We start from the raw sequence: 26,355 nt of genomic DNA, 5'->3' as shown, positions 1-26,355 counted from the left end.
CTTTATTTTTTTGGGCTCCAAAATCACTGCAGATGGTGACTGCAGCCATGAAATTAAAAGACACTTACTCCTTGAAAGAAAAGTTTTGACCAACCTAGAGAGTATTTTCAAAAGCAGAAACATTACTTTGCCGACTAAGGTCCGTCTTGTCAAGGTTATGATTTTTCCTGTGGTCATGTATGGATGTGAGAGTTGGACTGTGAAGAAGGCTGAGTGCACAAGAATTGATGCTTTTGAACTGTGATGTTGGAGAAGACTCTTGAGAGTCCCTTGGACTGCAAGGAGATCCAGCCAGTCCATTCTGAAGGAGGTCAGCCCTGGGATTTCTTTGGAAGGAATGATGTTAAAGCTGAAGCTCCAGTACTTTGGCCACCTCATGCGAAGAGTTGACTTATTGGAAAAGACTCTGATGCTGGGAGGGATTGGGGGCAGGAGGAGAAGGGGATGACCGAGGATGAGATGGCTGGATGGCATCACGGACTCGATGGACGTGAGTCTGAGTGAACTCTGGGGGATGGTGATGGACAGGGAGGCCTGGCGTGCTGCGATTCATGGTGTCTCAAAGAGTCGGACACGACTGAGAGACTGAACAGAACAGAACTCTGCATATAAGTTAAATAAATAGGGTGAAAGTATACAGCCTTTACCAAATATACAGCCTTTCCAAATTTTGAACCCGTCCTTTATTCCATGTCTAGTTCTAAATGTTGCTTCTTGCCCTGCATATAGATTTCTCATGAGGCAGGTATGGTGGTCTAGTATCTCAGTCTCTTTAAGAATTTTCTACAGTTTGCTGTGATCCACACAGTCAAAGGCCTTAGTGTAGTCAATGGAGCAGAAGTAGATTTTTTTTTCTTGAATTTTATTGCTTTTTCTATGATCCAATGGATGTTGGCTATTTGACCTTTGGTTCCTCTGCCTTTTTTAAATATGACATGAACATTGGAAGTTGTTGATTGATGTACTGTTTAAGGCTTGCTTGGAAAACTTTGAACATTACTTTCTTAGCATGTGAAATGAGTGCAATTGTGTGATACTTAACATTCTTTGGCATTGTCTTTCTTTGGGATTGAAATTAAAACTGACCCTTTCCAGTCCTGTGGCCACTGCCAAGTTTTCCAAATTTGTGGGCATATTGAGTGCAGCACTTTTATAGCATCACCTTTTAGGATTTAAAATAGCTCAATTGGAATTCCATCACTTCCACTAGCTTTGTTCATAGTGATGTTTCCTAAGGCCCACTTGACGTTGCACTCTAGGAAGTCTGGCTCTAAGTGAGTGATCACACCATCATGATTATCTGGGTCATTAAGATATTTTTCATATAATTTTTCTAGGTATTCTTACCACCTCATCTTAATATCTTCTGCTTCTGTTAGGCCCATTCCATTTCTGTCCTTTATTGTGCCCATCGTTGATGAAATTCTCCCTTGTTATCTCTAATGTTCTTGATGAAACCCTTAAGCTTTCCCATTCTATTGTTTTCATCTATTTCTTTGCAATAACGTCTTAAGAAGGCTTTCTTTTCTCTCTTTGCTCTTCTTTGGAACTCTGCATTCTGATGGGTATATCTTTCCTTTTCTCCTTTGCCTTTTGCTTCTCTTCTATTCTGAGCTATTTGTAAAGCCTTCTTACCATGTACAATGTTATGAACCTTCATCCATAGTTCTTCAGGCACTCTGTTTATCAGATTTAATCTATTGAATCTGTTTGTCACTTCCACTGCATAATTGTAAGGGATTTAATTTAGGTCATACTGAATGGTCTAGCAGTTTCCTCTACTTTCTTCAATTTAAGGCTGAATTTTGCAATAAGGAATTTATGATCTAAACCACAGTCCTTATCAGGAAACTTTTAAAATAGGAAGCTGATCTGTAATTACCTTTGCTTACCTTGAAGTTAACAGTTTTACTTTGACCCAGAACCAATTACCAAGCAAACAAGTCACAGTTGCATTAGGAAAAATAAAATAGCTTTTTTAACTGATATTTTGAAGTGAGTTTAAGTAAGGGACTCTTTATAGTTGAACCAACAAGAGATAATGCAGTTTTGCAGATTGGCAATAGTGAAAACCTCCCTCAAGGTAGAGAGATAAACTATTGCCAGTCATAGGAGAACTAGCAGTAGGAATCTGAAAGGAGTTATAGTTACAAAATGTCAAAATCATAGCCACAACCATGGGACCAAAGCAGAGAGGAAGTTGGAGATCAGTGAAGAAGTATTTTGATCTTAAAATCACAGGCTTAAAGTCAGCTGTTGTGTTCTCCCATTTCTAATCACATTAACTAAATGAAAACTGGTGAACAACATAGTATCCCTTGAATGAAAATTAATTTACCTTTGAAATTAATTATGAGAATTTTGTGATATGCTCTATCTCATTAAATTACAGTGCTAAAAAGTTTCCCAGGAAAATACATACTAATTGGAGAAATGTCGGTATTATCCAGGAGAAAATTAAACATTTGTTTTTCTAAAGCATTTTTGAAGGATTTGGAATTAGAAAACGTGATTTTTATTTAAAATTATATGGTTTATAAACAAACAATTGCGGAATGATAACATGAGGGGGATCAAAAACTTTCTTTTCAGTAAGACAGAAATTACAAACAGTCATTTCAAATCTCTGGAATTTATCCTAATAACATATAGAAAATTGAGAAATATTTAATGAAGAAAATCTATTAAATTCTGGTAAAAATGGGGGCAAATTCTGAATTTGAGGAAGCATAACTCACTTTCAGCCCATCTGTAGCTCAGCATTTTGGGAGCCACACTATAGGCAGATAATAAAAGATAAAAGAGAATGGGACTTCTCCTGCCAGCTTCCAATAAAAAGGTTTGGATTCTTTCTTTGGGAAGTTCAGAACCGCAGCACTTTTTATTACTCTCGCCTTTGTGTTGGAAGAGCTCTATTCTAGATGAGAGGAACTGAGAGACCTGGGCACACATTTTCTATTCAGCTACCAACTCACAAGACAAAAGCATTATGCTAGTGCTGGGCGCACAAGCCAAGAACACTGAGTCTTGCCTACCCTGCTCCAGCTTGCTGAATGAGCAGAGGCTTTATGCTGAGAAAGGTAATTCAAGAAGACCAGAGAGACTGCCCCTGCTTAGGGCCTCCCTCACAGAGCAGGAGGTTAATTCAAAGGCAGAAAACATTGTTTCCACATTGTGGGTTCAGAGTGTTGGTGGACAATTTAGACCCAGCAGAGAGTCAAGCATTGAGAACAACTAGTTCAGCAAGGAGACTGACTATTTGGAACTGAGCATGAAGAATTTCAAATTAAAGGGCACTTCCAGAAACAATGGAGATTTTAGCAGTTTACAATTAAGAAAAGACTACTAGCTCTATGAAAGCAGCAAGATATACCAGCCAAAAATTTAGCAGACAGACTAGAGGAAGAGACAACTAAAAAGAGTACTTCTGGAAGTACTTAAACCCTAGACACAAGAACTACCTAGAAAAGGAGATAAAATTTAATTATATAATTGTTTAACAATTTATGCCCTGGGGCATCATTGATAATATGACAAATCAGCTAGCAATTAGAGCAGGTGAACAACAACCACAGCATCAATAAATGCAGATCAGTTAGTATTCCATGAAAATGAAAACCAAAGGACAGCAGAGTGGCTCACTTTCACTTTGGTATTCTCTAGTGGCTCAGAAAGTAAAAAGTCTGCCTACAATGCTGAGACCTGAATTCAATCCCTGGGTTGGGAAGATCCCTGGAGAAGAAAATGGCAACCCACCCCAGTATTTTTACCTGGAAAATCCCATGGATGGAAGAGCCTGACGGGCTATAGTCCCTAGGGTCACAAAGAGTCAGACATGACTGAGTGACTTCATAAGGAAGTCCATTCATCAGGAATATATGTCAACCTAAATAGATGTGCATCCAAGACTGAAGCATATATTTATATTAAAAAAAATATTAAAATATCTGAAGGAAGAAATGGATAATAATGTGATGGCAGTAGGGGATTTCAATGACCCAAATTAAAAAACGACAGAAATCAACAGAAAGCACTTGTCTTTAACAATACTTGAGACAAAATATATATAGACATGTACAGAACATTCATTCAATAGTAGGAGAATAGACATTTTCCTGAAGTACACATGAATGTTCTCCAGAAAAGAACATAGGAGAGGTCAACAAATCAGTCTTTAAGAATATTAAAATCATACAAATTATTTTTCTAACCACAATGGTATGGAACTAGAAATCAATAACAGAAGCAAAGCTGAATAATTCACAATTATGTGGAAATTTTCTTAAAGTATTGCTGAACAATTTCGAAAAAGAAATCAGAAGAGAACCCTAGAAATATCTTGAAACAACTAACAGTGAAAACACAATATGCCAAAATCTATGAGATATGGCAAAAGCAGTTCTCAGAGAGAAGTGTACAGAAATAAATGTCTACATTGAGAAGAAATGAAATATATCAAATATTAATACAAAATCTAAATTCATACATCAATAAACTAGAAAAAAGAAGAATGAACTAAGTCCAAGTAAGCAGAAGAAAAGTAATAACAAAGATCAGAAAAGAAGTAAAGGAAACTGATTATAGGGGTACATTTTTGCACTGAAATCTAAAGATGTTTTAAAAAACACTTTTCACAAAAATATAGTCCTTTGTCATTAAATTATTTACTCATGTGTCTGTACATTTTTGTATGTTAATTTATGAATGATTTTTTCAGTAAAAAATACATATTCAAGAACCAAAAAAAAAAAAAAAAAGGAAAGCTAAAAAGAAACGAATTGCCAGTCCAGGTTTGATGCATGATACTGGATGCTTGGGGCTGGTGCACTGGGATGACCCAGAGGGATGGTACGGGGAGGAGGAAGGGGGGTTTGGAATGGGAAACACATGTATACCAGCGGTGGATTCATGTTGATACATGGCAAAAACAATACAATATTATAAAGTAATTAACCTCCAATTAAATAAATTTATATTCTAAAATAATAAAATAAAAATTAAAAAATAAAAAAGAAGAGAGTTTTTTGAAAATATAAACAAATTTGGCAAAACTTGAACTATATTTTTGGCAATAGACACTTCTTCTATGTTTATGAAAATGAGAGATACACAAAAATCTTTTAGAATTAAGAAGTAAGTTCAAGATTACAAAATTCAAGATCAATATAAAAAAATTGTTATATTTTTACACACTAACAATGACCATTCTGAAAATGAAGGAAATAATTCTATTTACAATAGCATAAAAAATCAACAAAATACTTTGGTGAAATTTTAAATAAAGAAAAGCGCAAGACTATATATGCACTGAAAGCTACATATTTTTGAAAGAAATGAAAGAATATCCAAATAAATGAAAATATATCTAATGATTATTGATCAGAAGACTTAATATTATTAGATTCGCTATCAAACACCCAGCTGGCATTTTTTTCAGGAATTGTCAAGATGATCTTAAGTTAATATGAAAATTTGAAGGCTCTGATATAGTCAAACAATCATGAAAAAAGAACAGATTTGGGAAGCACACACTTACTGAAGTGAAGCACACACTTTTTAAGCATTACTAAATTAATCAAGACTGAGTGGTACTGGTATAAAGATAGATATGTAGATAGAGGGAATAGAATTCTGAGTACAGAAGTAAAATTTTACAGTCATGATTAACTCATTTCAACAAGGTTCCCAGACGGCTCAATGGGGAAAAGTAGTCTTTAATAAATGAGAACAGAACAATTGGAGGTTCACATGTAAAAGAATGAGGGTGGACCTCTATGCCACACCATACCCCCAGACTAATTCACAATGAAATATAAACTTCATTGAAGGAGATAAAATTATACGACACTTAAAAACATTGTAAACAATCTTTCTGAACTTAGATTAGACATTAATAATACTAAAAGTGCAACTGACCGTAGAAAAAAATAGAAAATTCAGATAACATTAAAGTTAAAACATTTGTGTGACAAATGATACCATCAAGAAAGTGAAAAGACAACTCAAAGAAAGAGGTAAAACAATCAAAAAATATATTTTTGGTAAGAAAGTTGTATCTAGAATATATAAAGAACACTTAAAACTGATTAAAAATATAAATGATCAAATTAAAAAGTGTGCAAAGGACCTTAAAAGATATTTCTCTATAGTAAGCTTACAAATTGTCAGTAAGCCCATCAATAAATGCTCAACATCGTTAGCGACAAGAGAAATTCCAACCAAAACCCCCGTAAGATACCACTTCACATCTGTGGGGATTGGTATTATCTAATAGATAAAAAAAAAGATGAGGATTTGCAAAATTGAAACTCTCATGCATTGCTGGTAGCAATGGAAAATAGCGCAGCCACTTTGGAGAATGTGTTGCCATTTCCTCAAAATTTAAACATGAACAATGTTACTATATGAAATTCTATTGCTAGATATCTACTCAAGATACCAAAGTACCCACAGAAAATTGCACATGAGAATGATGTTTGCTCTGGATTTGTCATATTTTTATGACAAACCTTTATTATGTTGAGGCAGATATCCGCCTTTATAAGTTCCTCTATGGCAACTTTCTGGAGAGGGTTTTTTTTTTTTTTTTTTTTTTGAATAGAACAGTCTTTTGGGAGAGGGTGAGGGTGGGATGATTTGGGAGAATGGCATTGAAACATGTATAATATCATATATGAAACGAATAGCCAGTCCAGGTTCAATGCATGATACTGGATGCTTGGGGCTGGTGCACTGAGACGACCCAGAGGGATGGTGTGGGGTGGGAGGAGGGAGGAGGCTTCTGGATGGGGAACACGCGTATACCTGTGGCAGATTCATGTTGATGTATGGCAAAACCAATACAATATTGTAAAGTAATTAACCTCCAATTAAAATAAATAAATTTATATTTTAATAAATAAATAAAATAGACCACCAAAAAAATACATAAATAAAAAATAAATCCTAAATGGGTTTGAGTTTTTTCAAAAGCTTTTGCTGCATCTATTGAAATGACCATATGGTTTTTATTATTCAATTGTATAATGTTATGTTTCACACTGACTGAGTTGTGGATATTGAAAAATTCTCACATCCCTGGGATAAAGCCCATTTGATCATGATATATGACCAAGGGTGGGATGATTTGGGAGAATGACATTCTAACATGTATACTATCATGTAAGAATTAAATCGCCAGTCTATGTCTGACGCAGGATGCAGCATGCTTGGGGCTGGTGCATGGGGATGACCCAGAGAGATGTTATGGGGAGGGAGGTGGGAGGGGGTTCATGTTTGGGAACGCATGTAAGAATTAAAGATTTTAAAATTTAAAAAATAAAAAACTAAAAAAAATAAAAAATAAAAAAATAAATAAAGGGTTGTTGGATTCAGATTGCTAGCATTTTGCTGAGGATTTTGTGTCTATGTTTGTCAGTGATGTTGTCCTAAAATTTTCTTTTTTGTGATTTATTGGTCTGATTTTAGAGTCGAGGTGCTGGTGACCTCATAAAATGAGCTTGTTATTCTTCCTTCCACTGCAGTTTCTTGGAAAACTTTCAGGAGAGTAGGTATTAACTCTTATCTAAATGTTTGATAGGATTCAACTGTGAAGACATCTAGTCCTGGACTTTTGATTATTGGAAGATTTTTCATCACAATTTCAATGTCAGTATTTGTGATTGGTCCGTTCATATTTTCTATTTCTTCCTTGTTGCCTTGGAAGGTTGTATCTTTTCAGTATTTGTCCATTTCTTCAAGGTGGTCCATTTTGTTGGTGTATTGTTGCTTGTAATGGACTCTTATGATCTTTTGTATTTCTGTGTAGTCCAGTGTAACTTTTCCATGTTCATTTCTAATTATATCGATTTGAGCCCTATCCCCTTTTTCCATGATAAGTCTGGTGAAGGGTTTATCAGTTTTTTGTTTTTTTTTTTTTAATCTTCTCAAACAACCAGCTTTTTGTTTCATTGACCTTTGCTATTGTTTCTTTCATTTATATTTTATTCATTTCTGATTTGATCTTTATGATTTCATCCCTTCTGCTAACTTTGGGTTTTGTTAGTGCTTCTTTCTCAGTTGTTTTATGCATAAATTAGGTTGTTTATTTGAGATTTTTCTTGGTTCTTGAAGTAAGTTTGCATTGTTATAAGCTTCCCTCTTAGAACTGCTTTTGCTGCATTTCATAGATTTTAGATCATCAAGTTTTTATTGTCATTTGTCTCTGGGTATGTTCTGATTTCCTTTTTCATTTCTTCAGTGATGTATTGGTTATTTAATAATATACTGTTTATCCTTCATGTGTTAGTTTTTTTCCCCTGTAATTGATTTCTACATTTATAGTATTGTGACAGAAAAAGATGCTTGATATTACAATTTTTTTAAATTTACTGAGGTTTGATTTGTAACCTAAGATGTGATCTGTCCTGGAGAATGTTCCATGTGCACTTGATAGGAACATGTATTCTGCTGTTTTAAGACTGAACACACTTCCTCTAAGATCAGGAATAAGGCAAAGATGTTCAGTTTTGCCAGTTTTATTCAGCACGGTTTTGGTTTGGAAGGGAATTCAAGTGAGGAAAAAAAAAAAAAAAAAGAGGTAAAAGTGTAACTGTTGACAGGTGACATAATACTGTATATAGGAAATCCAAAAGATTTTTAACAGAAAACTGCTAAAGTTCATCAATAAATTTGATAAGGTGGCAAATTGCAAAAATAATACACAAAAGTCTCCTGTATTTCTATACACTAACAGAAGACCAGAAAGAAATCAAGGAAGCCTTCCCATTTTCCATTGCATCAAAATAAATAAAATGTCTAGCAATAAACTTACCAAAAGAGGCAAAATATCCATACTCAGAAAACTATAAGATATTGAAGAAAGAAGTAAAAATGACATAAACAAATTATGATGAGATATACCTTGTTTTAGGATTGGAAGAATCAATATTGTGAAAGTGACTATACTACCCAAAACAATCTACAGATTCAATGCATGCCTCATGAGATTATCAATGGGATTTTGCACAGAATTATACAGAATATTTTACACTGTATGGAAACACAAAAGACCCAAATAATAAAAGCAATCTTAAGAAAGCAGAAGAATCAGACTCCCTGATTTCAGATTCTACTACAAAGCTACAGCAATCAAAACAGCAGGATACTATCACACACATCAATGGAAAATGATAGAAAGTCCAGGGATAAATCCACACACCTATGGTCACCTAATCTATGAGGGAGACTCTAATATACAATGAAGCAAAAACCATCTCTTTAAGAAGTAGTTCTGAGAAAACTTAACAGCTACATATAAAAGGATAAAATTAGAATAGTCCCTAACATCATTAAAAAAAAATGATACAGATTAAAGACCTAAATGTAAGGCTGGATACTGTAAAACTCTTAGAGGAAAACAGAGACAAATTGACACAAATTGCAGTAAGATCAGTTTCTACCCACCTCCTACATTAATGAAAATAAAAGCAAAAATAAACAAATGGGACCTAATGAAACTTAAAATATGTTGTGCACCAAAGGAAATAATAAAGAAACTGAAAAGACAACCCTAGAATGGGAGAAAGTATTTGCAAATAAAGCAATTGAAAATAATCTTCAAAATATACAAACAGCTCACTAAACAAACAAACAACGCACTCAATCAAAAAATAAGCAGAAGATCTAAATAGACATTTCTCCAAATATACATATATGTGGCTAAAAAGCACATGAATAGAGGCTCAGTGTCACTAATTATTATAAAAATGCAAATCAAAACTGAAATGCACTTATCACCTCACACAGATCAGTATGACCACCATAAAATAATCTACAAACAATAAATGCTGAAAAATGTGTGGCAAAAAGGGAGTCATCGTATAGTGTTGATGGTTATGTAAAATGGTACAGCAACTATGGATCATAATTTGGAGGTTCCTTTGAAAACTAGAAATAGAGCTACCATATTTATCCAACAATCTCACTTCTGGGCATATACTCAGGAAAAAAATCATAATTTAAAAAAATATATGCACTGCATTGTTCACTGAAGCACTATTCACACTAGCCAGAAAATGAAAGCAACCTAAACATCCATCAACAGAGGAATGGACAAAGAAGGTGAAGTGTGTGTGTGTGTGTGTGTGTGTGTGTATGTGTGTGTACACACATATATACATACTATGGAATATTAGCCATAGCAAAGAACTGAATAATCCAACTTGCAGCAACATGGAAGAACCTAGAGATTTTCATACTGAGTGAAGCAAGTCAGATAGATAAAGACAAATATATGATATAACTTATATGTGGAAACCAAAAAAAATGGGTACAAAGGAATTTACAAAACAGAAATAGAGGTATAGATATAAGAAACTAACCTATGGTTACAAGGGTGTATGAGGGGGTGAAGGGAAAATTAGGAATATTGATATTGACATATACACACTACTATATATAAAATGGGGAGAAGACGATGGCATCCCACTCCAGTACTCTTGCCTGGAAAATCCCATGGGCAGAGGAGCCTGGTAGGCTGCAGTCCATGGGATCATGAAGAGTTGGACAGGACTGAGCGACTTCCCTTTCACTTTTCACTTTCATGCATTGGAGAAGGAAATGGCAACCCACTCCAGTGTTCTTGCCTGGAGAATCCCAGGGACAGGGAAACCTGGTGGGCTGCCGTCTGTGGGGTCACACAGAATCGGACACAACTGAAGTGACTTAGCAGCAGCAGCATATATAAAATAGATAACTAGTAAAAACCTAATGCATAGCACAGCAAACTCTACTCAATACATGTGATGGCCTATATAGGAAAATAATCTACAGAAAGAGTAGGTATATGTATATGTGTAACTGATTCACTTCACTGTAGCCCTGAAACTAACAGAATATTATAAATCAATTATACTCTGATACCATTTTAAAAATGTACATAAATGTTCATAGAAGCATCCCTAACAGTGACTAAAAGTTGGAACCAATGCTTTAATTGATTTACAAATAAACAACATATAGTAAATACATACAAGGGAGTATTATTTGTCCATAAAAGAAATAAAGTAGAGATATATGCCAAAGCATGGATAAACTTATTATGTCATTTACACGAAATACCCAGAGTAAGCAAATCTATAAATCTATAAAGAGAGGACATGTAGTCAGTCAGTGCAGTTCAGTTGCTCAAGTCATATCCGACTCTCTGCAACCCCGTGGACTGCAGCATTCCAGGCTCTCCTGTCCATCACCAACTCCTGGAGCTTGCTCAGACTCAGGTCTATTGATTTGGTGATGCCATCCTACCATCTCATCCTCTGTCATCCCCTCTCTTCAATCTTTCTCAGCATCAGGGTCTTTTCCAATGAGTCAGTTCTTTGCATCAGATGGTCAAAGTATTGGAGCTTCAGCTTCAGCATCAGTCCTTCAATGAACATTCGGGACTGATTTCTTTTAGGATTGACTAGTTGGATCTCCTTGTTGTTCAAAGGACTCTCAAGAGTCTTCTCCAACACCACAGTTCAAAAGCATCAATTCTTCGCCACTCAGCTTTCTTTATGGTCCAAATCTCATATCCATACATGACTACTGGAAAACCAGAGCTTTTACTAGATGGACCCTTGGCAAAGTATGGTCTCTGCTTTTTGATATGCTGTTTAGGTTTGTCAGAGTTTGTCTTTCAAGGAACAAGTGTCTTTTAATTTCATGGCTGCAGTCACCATCTGCAGTGACTTTGGAGCCTAATAAAATGGACTTGGACAAGAAACGGGGAGTGAATGATAATTGCTATCATATCTCTTTTTAATGCTTACAAAAATATTCTAAAATTGAATATTTTTATATTGGTTGGTTGCTCAAGTCTATAAACATACTGAAAAATACTGAATTATATACTTGAAGTGACCTAATTTCATGCCATATAAATTATATCCCAGTAAAGTTGTCCTTTAAAAATGGAATTGATTTAGCAATCTCTAACAATTTATTCTCCTTTTCCAATAAAATACCCATGAAAACAGATAAAAATATGAAAACAAGACCAACCAGTTTTTAAAGTTAAGGAGAAATTTCTGATAATTGAAATTTGAGAAGTACTACATTAAAAAAAAATTACACACTTGCTCAGCCAAGTGAAAAATAGCAAAAGTGGCTCACCACTCCCTAACCTTCCATAAATAGGTAGACATACCCTCATCTTTTTTGCAATTTCTTGTACAACAGGTTGACAAGCAATTTCATGTCAACCTTGGAATTAATTGTTCTGCCTCCATAGACACTGGTTTTCTTTTTTTTTTTTTTTTTTCCTCTTTGGATTTTTATTTTATTTTATTTTTTTTTAATTTTAGTTTTTTATTTTTTAAATTTTAAAATCTTTAATTCTTACATGCATTCCCAAACATGAACCCCCCTCCCACCTCCCTCCCCATAACAACTTTCTGGGTCCTAACATGTATACTATCATGTGAATTGAATCGCCAGTCTATGTCTGACGCAGGATGCAGCATGCTTGGGGGCTGGTGCATGGGGACACTGGTTTTCTTAAACTTTTTAAGTCATTCATCAATTTTTTTTCTCCTTTTTGTTTTCATCAAGAGACACAGGTACTGAGAAACCAAGCCTGAATGGATTTAGAGAGGAAATTGTGGTGGAGAGTTATGCCCTTGGAACTCGAAAAATCATTTTGAAGAGTGAAATGTTGGAGTCTTGTCATTTCTCATGAGTTGCATCTATTTAGGGCAAATGGAGGTCAGAAAATAAGATTAGAAGAATGTACACTCAGATATGTACAAAATTTGGCTAGATATGGAAATTGAACTAGGAGTTTTGCAAATGAAACTGCCATCCTACTGTGAATATAAAAAAATAACTTGGACGGCTTCCATGTTGCCAGAGAGTGATGTCAAAGGATATACTTTAGTCAAATGGACAAATTCAATTTCTTATTAACAATGAAAACTAGGGTCATCTCAGTTCTAATGGTTAAAATTTACACTTTGGGGAAATTAAAAAATATGCATAAATACTTGAACAATAGACTGTCTCAGAGATCCTCTGTTTCTTTTAAAACCATTTAAAGGAAATAATAACCAGTTGCTAACAAGAAACAGAAGAATATAAGTTTAAACTTTGCAGTGGTTTATCTCTTCCAGTTCTCCTCTTTTAAAGTAACATTCAGCAGTACAGACCACATTTGTTAATATAAGGGGCAATAATAGCATATACTTTAAATTTTTGTTTTTATTCATCTTTGATTGGAAAAGTCAATGAACCTATGAATTACTATAAGATAAAGTATTTTTTTAATGTTTTGTGATTCAAGTATCCACTGACAGAAAATTAACTACCTGAATTATACTTAGTAATGTCAAATATACAAGAAATACTTACATAATATCAAATAAGAAAGACTAAGACTAAGAAAAAAGATGGTGTGAGTCCCAATATAGTATTTTTTTCTACATTTAATTTAAGATTGGGTAAGATTGGCACTTGGCCCATAGTAGTGTTCAATATATATGTGTTGAATATTGAAAACATCCAAAATGTATTTGAGGATATAGTCTATTTAAGAATTATTTGGTAAATCTCTTTAAGTGAAAATAAGTTGTAACTCCCTAATTTTTTTCCCCTTATAAATCAACAATATCACTTAAGTTATCTTGCAATGTTGGTTATAACAAAACCCAAGTCGCTAAAACTTATGGAACATTTATAATATTCTGGGCAGTGCTCCAAACAAAAAGTTTTTAAATATTAGCTCAGTTCGTTGTCACAACATCACTGTGAGGCAAGTGCTATTATTATTACTCTCATTTTAGGGATTAAAAAAAAATGAGAGAGAGAGCATGAAGAGGCACAACTTTTTGCATTTAAACCCAGGTTACCTGAAATGAAGCCTCCATGCTATAAAGTACCATGTTTTACTGTTTTTCCCTGTTATAGCTTTACCTGTCTACCAATCTTACATGCAAAGTGATGGCATTAGTGCTTTGAGGTGCTGATAGGCAGCAAGAGAAATTGAAATTCAAAAAGTATCCTCTTTTCAACAGTTTGTCTGACACACCAAAAACAAACTGTGAGAGGATATGCCTTTCAGCCAGTTCTTTTTGACTTTTCCTAATTGCAGGAAGAAAAAGCAATATTGCTTGTTTTCTTTTTTTCCTTTTCTATCACTTGAAAAAAAAGGGAGAATCTTAATCTCATATGTCATTTTGGCATTTTATATCATTTTTCTAGTTACTCCAAAGTTAAGAGAACATAAAAATATAGGAATCACTTGTCAGGTAATTATAGTAATGTGACTTTTCCTTTATTTTTATTCTTCACTTTAGTTTTCTTCAAAGTCTGATTTTTTATGATGCTGACCTCAACTCTCTGTCCTTCAAAATGAAGCAATTTAAGGTGTCATTTTTATAAATATTTTAACAATTTTAAGCACAATATTTTGAATTATATTTTTAAAAATCTGAGATTCAATACAAAAAAAATGTTAGAGATCACATTTTCAGCTTATACATGGGAGAAATACATAAACGTGTTTAGTGAGTGAAGTCACTCAGTCGTGTCCAACTCTTTGTGACCCCATAGACTATAGCCTACCACACTCTCCATCCATGGAATTTTCCAGGCAAGGGTACTGGAGTGGGTTGCCATTTCCTTCTCCAGAGGATCTTTCCAACCCAGGGATCGAACCTGGGTTTTGTGCATTGTAGGCAGAAGCTTTTACCATCTGAGCCACCAGGGAAGTCATATTTAGTGCATATTTCAGAGTAATATACATAGTACATAGAACATATTTAGTACATAAGTTTAATTATGTGAAAGTCGCTCAATCATGTCCAACTCTTTGCGACACTATGGACTATACAGTCCGTGGAATTCTCCAGTATTCCAGTATTCTTGGACTTCCCCTGTGGTTCAGCTGGTCAAGAATCTGCCTGCAATGAGAGAGAAACCTGGGTGCCATCCCTGGGTTGGCAAAATCCCCTGGAGAAGGAGGGAAAGGCTATACATTCCAGTATTGTGGCCTGGAGAATTCCATGGAGTCTTTAGTCCATGGGGTCACAAAGAGTTGGACATGACTGAGCGACTTTCACTTCACTTAATTTTGTAAATAATTCTGACTCTTTATTTTGTGTGCCTGGAAGAAGTAATGCTGAAGTTCAAATACAAATAAGATAACTTAAAAATGGGTTTAATATGTTTAAGATATCAGGTTTATTTCATATAACATATATATTTTGATAACATTTAGCTAGAATATGTGATAAAGAATTTTGTAGTTTAAATTTAAGTTGAATCCTAATTTACCTTGTTTTCTTAGCAGTACATGAAGATAAGCATTATTCCAAGAAATGGCAAAAGTATGGGAAATTTTATAACTCACTATATTTTTTCCTAGTATGCAACTCATTAACCAAATATTCTGGTAGCCTCCATCAGACTGATACATAAGAACGACAGATTTTAGTTACATTTAGGGAAACCCATATCAAATGGCTTCGCTGGTGGCTCGGATGACAAAGAATATGCCTGCACTACAGGAGACCCAGGCTTAATCCCCAGGTCAGGAAGATCACCTGGAGAGGAAATGGCAACCCACTCCAGGATTCTTGCCTAGAGAATCCCATGGGCAGAAGAGCTTGGTGGGCTAGAGTCCATGATGTTGCAAAAAGTAGACGGGATTGAGTGAATAACACTTGCATTTCACTTTCGTATCAAATGGCATTTCCAAACTTAGAATCTTACAACAGAGAAGCAACCTTAAAGTTCTATCAACCTTCTTACCTCAAATCCTTGCAAGGAATTCTTTCTCTCTAGTGTTGAAGAGTTCATCTTAAGCATACCTGATGCTACATGGGTAATCAGAGTATTCTAAAAGCTGTTGATTAAGACGTAGCAAATCCCATAGCTCTCTAGGATCCTTCTGCCTTTCCAAGGGCTCTTTTTTTCCCCCAGATTTATGAGAACAATGTCCCTTATAAAAACAGAAGTCTTGCCTTATGTACTCCGGAAGGCAACGTCATTTCAAGTTTCAGTAATATTGTCTGTAAAATTTATGGAAGCAACTGAAATTCTTCCTAAAATATTTGATTATATGGTATATATAGGGGCTTCCCTGATGGCTCAGTGGGAAAGAAGTCTCCTGCAATGCAGGAGACCCAGGTTTGATCCTTGGATTGGCAAGATCCCCTGGAGGAGGGCATGGCAACCCACTCTGGTTATTCTTGTCTGAAGAATCCCATGGGCGCAAGCACAGTACATAGGGTCACAAAGAGTTAGATATCATTGAAGTGACTGAGCATACATGCTGATGTGTGTGCTGCATATAGTTATAAGTACTTGTTTGCCACTGGTCAGAAACCAGTAAATAGAATCTAATAGAGAAGCATGATCAAAATTTTCAATGTCACATGCTGCTGCTAAGTCACTTCAGTCGTGTCTGACTCTGTGCAACTGCATAGACAGCAGCCCACCTGGCTCTCCCGTCCCTGGGATTCTCCAGGCAAGAATACTGGAGTGGGTTGCCATTTCCTTCTCCAATACATGAAAGTGAAAGTGGAGTCGTGTCCGACTCCTAGCGATCCCTCCTACCAGGCTCCTCCATTCATGGGACCTTCCCAGCAAGAGTAGAGGAATGGGTTGCCATTGCCTTCTGCGATATGAAGTGATAAAGTTTTATATAAGTAAAGCAAAGGGTAATTTACATTCAGTTCAGTTCAGTTGTTCAATCAGTGTCTGATTCTTTGCGACCCCATGGACTGCAGCACGCCAGGTACCTGTTCATCAAAAATTCCCGGAGTTTGCTCAAACTCATGTCCATTGAGTACGTGATGCCATCCAAACATCTCATCCTCTCTCATCCCCTTCTCCCACCTTCAATCTTTCGAAGCAGCAGGCTCTTTTCCAATGTGTTAGTTCTTCTCATCAGGTGGCCAAAGTATTGGAGTTTCAGCTTCAGCATCAGTCCTTCCAATGAATATTCAGGACTGATTTCTTTTAGGATTGACTGACTTGATTTCCTTACCATCCAAGGGACTCAGAAGAGTCTTCTCCAACATGTATAATATCATATAAGAAACGGATCACCAGTCTAGGTTTGATGCAGGATACAGGATGCCTGGGGCTGGTGCACTGTGATGACCCAGAGAGAGATGGTATGGGGAGGGAGGTGGGAGAGGGGTTCAGGATTAGGAACATGTGTACACCCATGGTGGATTCATGTTGATGTATGGCAAAACCAATATAGGATTGTAAAGTAAAATAAAGTAAAACAAAACAAAACAAAACAGCTTACTGACATGTAAATAGAGAGGTTGATATGGGGGCAAGAAGACCAGGCAAAAAGGAGACGATATTATCACATTTATGCGCTCAGCTTTCTTTATAGTCCAACTCTTACATCCATACATGACTTCAGGAAAAACCATGGCTTTGACTAGAGGGACCTTTGTTGGCAAAGTAATGTTTTGGCTTTTTAAAATGGGATCTAATTAAAATTAAAAGCTTCTGCACAACAAAGGAAAATATAAGCAAGGTGAAAAGACAGCCTTCTGAATGGGAGAAAATAATAGCAAATGAAGCAACTGACAAACAACTAATCTCAAAAATATACAAGCAACTTATGCAGCTCAATTCCAGAAAAATAAAAGACCCAATCAAAAAATGGGCCAAAGAACTAAATAGACATTTCTCCAAAGAAGACATACGGATGGCTAACAAACACATGAAAAGATGCTCAACATCACTCATTATTAGAGAAATGCAAATCAAAACCACAATGAGGTACCACTTCACACCAGTCAGAATGGCTGCGATCCAAAAATCTGCAAGCAATAAATGCTGGAGAGGGTGTGGAGAAAGGGAACCCTCCTACACTGTTGGTGGGAATGCAAACTAGTACAGCCACTATGGAGAACAGTGTGGAGATTCCTTAAAAAATTGCAAATAGAACTACCTTATGACCCAGCAATCCCACTGCTGGGCATACACACCGAGGAAACCAGAATTGAAAGAGACACATGTACCCCAATGTTCATCGCAGCACTGTTTATAATAGCCAGGACATGGAAACAACCTAGATGTCCATCAGCAGATGAATGGATAAGCAAGCTGTGGTACATATACACAATGGAGTATTACTCAGCCGTTAAAAAGAATTCATTTGAATCAGTTCTGATGAGATGGATGAAACTGGAGCCGATTATACAGAGTGAAGTAAGCCAGAAAGAAAAACACCAATACAGTATACTAACACATATATATGGAATTTAGGAAGATGGCAATGACGACCCTGTGTGCAAGACAGGGAAAGAGACACAGATGTGTATAACGGACTTTTGGACTCAGAGGGAGAGGGAGAGGGTGGGATGATTTGGGAGAATGACATTCTAACATGTATACTATCATGTGAATTGAATCGCCAGTCTATGTCTGACGCAGGATGCAGCATGCTTGGGGCTGGTGCATGGGGATGACCCAGAAAGATGTTATGGGGAGGGAGGTGGGAGGGGGGTTCATGTTTGGGAATGCATGTAAGAATTAAAGATTTTAAAATTTAAAAAATAAAAAACTAAAAAAAAAAAATAATAAAAAAAATAAAAATAAAATGGTGCCTAGTTTGGCCATAGCTTTTTTCCAAGGAGCAAATGTCTTTTAATTTCATGGCTTAAGTCACGATCTTCAGTGATTTTTAGAGCTGCCCAAAAATAAAGTCTCTCACTGTTTCCATTGCTTCCCCATCTATTTTCCATGAAGTGATGGGACTAAATGCCATGATCTTAATTTTCTGAATATTGAATTTTAAGCCAACTTTTTCACTCTCCACTTTCACTTTCATAAAGAGGCTCTTTAGTTCCTCATCACTTTCTGCTGTAAGGGTGGTGTCATCTGCATATCTGAGGTTATTGATAGTTCTCCTGGAAATCTTGATTCCAGCTTGTGCTTCATCTAGCCCCGTGTTTTGCACATAAGTTAAATAATCAGGGTAACGATATACAACCTTGATGTACTCCTTTCCCAATTTGGAACCAGTCTGTTTTTCCATGTCTGGTTCTAACTGTTGCTTCTTGACCTGCATACAAATTTCTTAGGAGGCAGGTAAGGTGGTATGGAATTCCTATCTCTTGAAGAATTTTCCACAGTTTGTTGTGATCCACACAGTCAAAGGCTTTGGCATAGTCAATAAAGCAGAAGTAGATATTTTTCTGGAACTCGTTTTTCTATGATTCAATGGATGTTGGCAATTTGATCTCTAGTTCCTCTGCCTCTTCTAAATCCACTTTGAACATCTGGGAGTTCTTATTCCACGTACTGTTGAATCCTAGCTTGGAAAAGTTTGAACATTACTTTGCCGGTGTGTGAGATGAGTACAAATGTCCAGTAGTTTGAAGATTATTTTGCCTTACTTTTCTTTGGGATTGGAATGAAAACGGACCTTTTCCAGTCCTGTCTCCACTGATGTGTTTTCTAAATTTGCTGGCATATTGAGTGCAGTACTTTAACAGTATCATCTCTTAGGATTTGAAATAGCTCAGCTGGAATTCCATTACCTTCACCAGCTTTGTTCATAGTGATGCTTTCTAAGGCCCACTTGACTTCACACTCCAGGATGTATGGCTCTAGGTGAGTGATTTATCTGTGTCATGACGATCTTTGTTTGTATATTTTTTCTATGTATTCCTGCCACCTTTTCTTAATATCTTATTCTTCTGTTAGATCCATACCATTCCTGTCCTCTATTAGTGATAAAGTATATTAGGATAGCCTATTGCTTCTCCAGCAGATCTTCCCAACCCAGGAATCAAACCGGGGTCTCCTGCATTGCAAGCAGATTCTTTATCAACTGAGCTATCAGGGAAGCACAATGATTTTCATTATTTAGAAGCAAAAAGTAAAATTTTTTTTTAAGTCAAGATGATATTTATTAGCTATGCTACTTAGCACTTCTGGTTTGAGTTGGAAAAATAATGCTTATCATATGGGCTATGTGAGAACAGTAAAAAATATCTGTACAACACCTATCAAATAATAGATAATAAAGATAATTTCTAATATTTTATGTCATTTGGTTATTATACCTACTGCTCTGTCAATTTAGTACAACAGATTTTTCAAATGTAATATTTAAGCATAGCATATAGAATTTTCACAAATTAGTAAACATGTTAGCCAGTACCCAGGATAAGAAACATAACAGTGCTGTCATCCTGAGAAGTTCCCCTACCCATGTCCTAATCATAAATCACATCCTCCACAAGGATGCTCCCATTATGATTTCTAATATATTGATGAATTTTGCCTGTTTTTGAACTTGATAAGTACTTCCTAAATCCTCAAATCTGTCAGCATGCTACATGACCCATAGGACTTTACAGATATGATTTAAGTTAAGAATTTGAGATGGAGTAAGTGACCTAAGTTATTTAGATAGGCCCAGTTGATCACATAAATCTTTAAAAGCAAAGAAACTTTCCTCACTGCTGTGAATGAGAAAGAGTGAAATAGAGGGAGAAAATCAGAGACATGGAGAAAAGGAATCACAAATAGAGACAGAAATACAGACAGAGCGAGAGACAGAGAGATGACAGAAAACAAAGAGAGAGATTCAATGGGGAAAGAAGGGTGAGGAACATTCCTGGCATTAATAATTCAGGTCTTAGCCATTACTTGAGGAATGCTTTTAGAAGCTGGGAATGGCTTCAGAAGGGAGTCTCACCTGGAGTGTGCAGAAAGGAACATAACTGCTTTAGTTTAGCTTAGTGAGAGCTGATGAGGTTTTGATTTAAAGAACTGTAAAGTAACAAATTTGTATTGTTTTAAGCCACTAAATTTATGATAATTTGTTACAGCATCAATAGGAAACAATACAGTTATATTCCTATGGCTGGAATTGCTGAGTTATAGAGTCATCTTATGCTTGAGTTGATTGGAAATTGTCAAAGAACTTCCAAGGCTGTTTTACCAGTCTATACTTCTACTAAGAGTACGTGAGAATTCTAGTTCCTACACATCTTCGTCAACATTTGGAACTTTCTTTTGTCATTTCCATTCTTCTAGTAAAATTGTATATACTTTGATTCTATTCTGCATTTTTCAAATAATAAATGAATTCAAACACTGTTCATGTTTATGGGGAAAGCGGACTGCTTACCTTGTGATGTGACTGGCAAGTCTCTTCTTTTTCAATGCATTTCCGTACCTAATCCAGAGAAGTTTTTTTTTTTTTTTAACTATATTCTATTTTTTTCTTTGTTTATTATTATTTTTTTTACTTTACAATATTGTATTGGTTTTGTGACACATCAACATGAATCTGCCACATGAGTCATCTCTCAGACATAGTTTCATCAATATTCTCTCAGACATAGTCTCATCAATATTGTCACATCTTCTTGTAGTCTGTCCATTCTTCTACTATCTTACTGGTTGATGAAGACAAACAAAAATTAATACACTCTTAGCATCTTTCTGTATTATTTAAGGAAGCTTTTACTATCCCAAGATCATTAAAATTTTCTCCTATTATTTTTTCTCAATCTTTTATTTTTTGCCTTTTATATTTAATGCAATCTGTCCTTAAGAAAGAAGTTTTAAATCTGTTACAAATGACAAAGTGAGGTATGGAGATTTAAACATTAAATAAAAAATGAAAGAATAGAGTAAATTGTGGTCTTCTGCTGTGCTTATCTACAAACACTGTTTTATCTACTGACCTTGTCAAGTCTTCCCTGATAACTCCAAAGTCGAATGGGCCTTTCCCTTTCTCAGCCCCAATATTTTTCAATCCACTCATGAGGTGTACTTTTTAACATTTGTAGATATTATATGCATTTGCATGTGTTGCCTTCCCTCCTGGATTGTTAGACTCTGTGATCAATGGCTGCGTCATCATACATCTCTCTGGGATTCGCAGAATTAGCCCAACTTAAAACTGGTGGTATTTATTACGTGATTGCTAAAAGAAAGGAAAATAACCATTAATTTCTATGCTTTACACATATAGTTCACATGGCAACGATACTTGCTATATGACTCAAAAAAAATCATGAAAAACTAATTACAAATAACAATCTTCTGGCATAAAAAAGATCTGAGAAAACAAAAATCTTTCTTTTTCATGTAAAGACATTTTATTTTACTTTATTTCTAAAATTTATTTGTTTCTTTTTTGTTTTTATTTATTTGTTTTAAATATAAATTTATTTATTTTAACTAGAAGTTAATTGTGCTGGATCTTCATTGCTACCTGTGAGCTTTCTCTAGTTGCAGTGAACAAGGGCTACTCTCTAGTTGTGTGCAGGTTTCTCATTTGATGGCTTCTCTTGTTGCGGAACATGGGCTCTAGGGCACATGGACTTCAGTAGTTGGGCTCCACAGTTGTAGCTTGAGGGCTCTAGAGCACAGGCTCAGCAGTTGTGGTACACAAGCTTTGTTGCACTGCAGCAGGTGGAATCTTCCCAGATCTAGGATCTAACCCTTGTCCCTTGTGTTGACAGGCAGATTCATAACCAATGGACCTCAAGGGAAGTCTGGAAAGGCATTTTATTTTAAATATAGATGTCTGTACATGTCAATTCCCAAATCTCAATTTAGCCTTCCCCCCAAATCTTCCTCTTTGGTAACCATAAGTTTGTTCTCTAAAGATACTGATCATAACAGATTATTCACTTTAGAGATGCAATGAGAGACAAGCAAAGGACAGGAATCCCAATGGCCAATAGAAATATTAGATAATTGACTTCTTTAAGCTCTAAGCCCATCAGACCAAATCAAGTTCAGTTCAGTTCAGTTCAGTTCAGTCGCTCAGTCCTTTCCTACTCTTTGAGACCCCATGAATCGCAGCACACCAGGCCTCCCTGTCCATCACCAACTCCCGGAGTTCACTCAGACTCATGTCCTTCGAGTCCGTGATGCCATCCAGCCATCTCATCCTCTGTCGTCCCCTTCTCCTCCTGCCCCCAATCCCTCCCAGCATCAGAGTCTTTTCCAATGAGTCAACTCTTCACATGAGGTGGCCAAAGTACTGGAGCTTCAGCTTTAGCATCATTCCTTCCAAAGAAATTCCAGGGCTGATCTCATTCAGAATGGACTGGCAGGATCTCCTTGCAGTCCAAAGGACTCTCAAGAGTCTTCTCCAACACCACAGAGAAGACCAAATCAAAGTAATGCATATATTTAGCCTCCTCTATGTCTCATGTACTCAAAATTTTCAAGACAATATATATCTCAGAGAACCACTTGTGGCCAAGATTTTGCCACACATGACAAGAAAATATATCAATCATATGAATAGTAGCTACTTAAATGACAAAACAATATTTTATTAGCTCTAATTTTTGACTACTCAATACCCCGTCAGTAACACATAATTGCATTCTAGTTAGTGGTGGCTAGGAAAGTGGCTCTTTAACCTAAAGTAGCCAAAATTTAGAACTCTCTTCTTATATAAACAAAGTTGTGGTTTTTTTTTCTCCACCTTTTGACCTTCTACCTCAATATACTCTTACTTTTAGACAATTGTCAAGAATATCTGTGTTCTTGGAGTTTTGCATTAGAAGTTATGAACAATTAAAAAGATTCATTCCCATTCTCTAAGAGTAAAATGCTATCTCATGTCCTTCTTTAGTTATGTCAGGAGCATTTTTTAGCACTTCGAAAAAGTTGCTCCTAAGAAAAAGTGTGATTGTAACACATTTGAATAAATTAAAAGAGCATATGTATTTTAAGAGAAATTGAGAGAAGTGCTTGAAACACAAAGAGCTACACTATTGTTTTTTAAATGCCTATTAGAAGATTTCATTACAAGGCAAGATCAAGTTTGATTTTTATCTAATGAACCTGAACTTTCTGCCAGTATTAGTCATTTCAGCAGCATACCTGAATTCACAGAGTATGACCACATCAGTTTCTGATAGATTAGTAGGCAATGTACTCAGCCTTGATTAAGCTGGGAGACTGCAAATTCTTGATCTTGATATCAAACTTTGTTTCTTATAGGAAAATCATTCTACTCTAAAAAAGGATGAGATAGTATTTTAATTAAGTGCTCAAAACAGCTAATTTACAGCTAAAACTTAATATATACCAAGAAGATTTCTATTTTATATATTTACTGTCAAAAATATCTCCAAAGCAATGTTTTTCAAAGTCATTTGCTTAGTTTTGAGAGGTAGTTTTCATATCTTAAAAAAGTAAAAACATAACAGGATTCAAGATTCATTTTATCCCAATGGCATGATAAATTTTTAGGTATTTAGCATAGTCTAGACAACAATTTTGATTTTTCACTGTAATTTTTGTTGAGATTTTTTTCAGCTGTCATAACCAGAGAAGACTGATAATTCCTTGTAACTAAGTCCAATACACTTTAATTTCTCCAGCCCCTGAGAACAAAGGGTTACTCTCTACTCAGGAAGAAGGCAAATGGGAAACATTGGAAGAACTTGCTATTAGTAGTGATTATTATTATTATTATTATTATTATTTTTAATTTCAAGCATGAACTCAAAAAGGAGTCATTGTGACTTTCTTATGATTACTTTCTGTAAAAGTCTGCATCTTACTCATTTTTGTCTCCACAAGACTCAACACAGCATCTACCATCTGAACAGAAACTAAAAAAAAAAAAAAAAAAAATGCTTCCAAGATATTTTTGCACTGTGAATGCCTAGAAGCTTGAGTGCTACTTATCTAAGACCTACTTTATTCTGTTTTCATTATATTTGAAATTTGTAGTTGCAGAAAGAAAAGGGTACCCATGGATATTACAGTACCTACAGCCCAGTAGGGCTATGGTGTTTACACCACCTACCCCACTTTTGGATATGCACAGAACACTTAGGCGTATGCACCCTATGGACAACCCACTGATGTCAATTATACCCAGGCTCAGATGAATGCAACCTATGGGCAGACCACATATGCAACTTCTTATGGGGAGCCTCCCAATGGATATACTACTTGAACTGCACCCCCCACAAGGGTACTGTCAGTCTGTCCAGTATATGTTACTGCTGCTTATGATATAATCACTGCTACAGATATTACCAACCAGGCCTCTTATGCAGCTTATTCTGCATATGACACCTAACTTGCTCAGATATGGACAACAGAGTAGCTGCTATGGTCAACAAAGCATCTATGATCATCAGCCACCCACTAGTTACCCTTCATCCCCCAACTGGATGCTATAGCCAGGTTCCAAGGCAATATAGGCAACAAAGCAGCAGCTATGGGCTACAAAGTTCATTCCACATGACCACCCCAAGAGCACCCACTCCTGTTTACAAGCAGGAGTCTGGAGGATGTTCCTGGCCAGAAGAGAACTGGAGAATGAGTGACCTGGTTAACCTGGGCAGAGAAAAAGGGAGATTTGATTGTGGATGTAAGAGCAGAGGTTGGAAGGGAGGAAGATGAACTGAATGGTTGCTAGGGAGTGAGGTGGCTTCAATGAGCTTGGTGGACCGATGGATGAAGGACAAGATCTTGATTTAGGCCCACTGTAGGTCCAGATGAAGACTCTGGCAACAGTTCAGGTTATGTGCAAGGACGGATTAAATGCCGTTGTGACATTAGATGACCTGGCAGATTTCTTTAAGCAGTGCAGAACTGTTAAAATTAAGGAGTGGACAACCCGTGATCCATATCTACTTGGAAAAAGAAACAGGAAAACCCAAAGACCATTATGCTACAGTGTCCTATGAAGATCTGCCAAAACCGTTATAGAGTGGTTTGATTGGGAGATTTTTAAGAGATTCTCTTGCAAAAAGGAAGCTTCCAATGAACATCATGAGGGAAGGAATGACACATTGTGAGGACAGAGGGATGCCACTACATCCTGAGGAGGTCCCGGGGCCTTGGAGGTCCTGAAGGACCCATGGATCAAACGGAAGTTTGTGGAGTAGACAAGGAGCCTTCCCACACAGAAGGCCCTGGGGTTTCCAAGGGAACTCATCTTGAAGAGGAGACTGTAAGTGCCCTGAAGACAGAATCTCATCCAGAGTGCAACCAGTCTAAGGCCCCAACACCTAAACGCTTCCACCCACCACCTTTCCAACTCCTAGGGACTGACTGTGGCAGGGGTGGCTCTGGTGGTAGGTGGGAAATAAAAGGTGACCTCATGGACACTGCTGGTTCAAGTTCAGTTCAGTTCAGCCACTGAGTCATGTCCGACTCTTTGCAACCCATGGACTGCAGCACACCAGGCTGCCAGTCTATTGCCAGCTCCTGGAATTTACTCAAACACATGTCCATTGAGTCAGTGATGCCATCCAACCATCTTATTCTCAGTCATCCCCTTCTCCTCCTGCCTTAAAAATTTTCCAGCATCAGAGTCTTTCAAATGAATCAGTTCTTCACATCAGTTGGCCAAAG

General features: G+C 36.3%; 1 pseudogene; it reads left to right on the top strand.

The window, feature by feature from the left end:
• Positions 1 to 25,851, top strand: part of LOC114118356 (RNA-binding protein EWS-like) — a 30,365-nt pseudogene extending 4,514 nt beyond the window's left edge.
• Positions 25,852 to 26,355: the final 504 nt, after the last annotated feature.

This window comes from Ovis aries, chromosome 15 (assembly GCF_016772045.2).
Source record: "Ovis aries strain OAR_USU_Benz2616 breed Rambouillet chromosome 15, ARS-UI_Ramb_v3.0, whole genome shotgun sequence".
In the NCBI taxonomy this organism is placed as follows: domain Eukaryota; kingdom Metazoa; phylum Chordata; class Mammalia; order Artiodactyla; family Bovidae; genus Ovis; species Ovis aries.
This window is presented reverse-complemented; position numbering and strand designations above follow the sequence as displayed.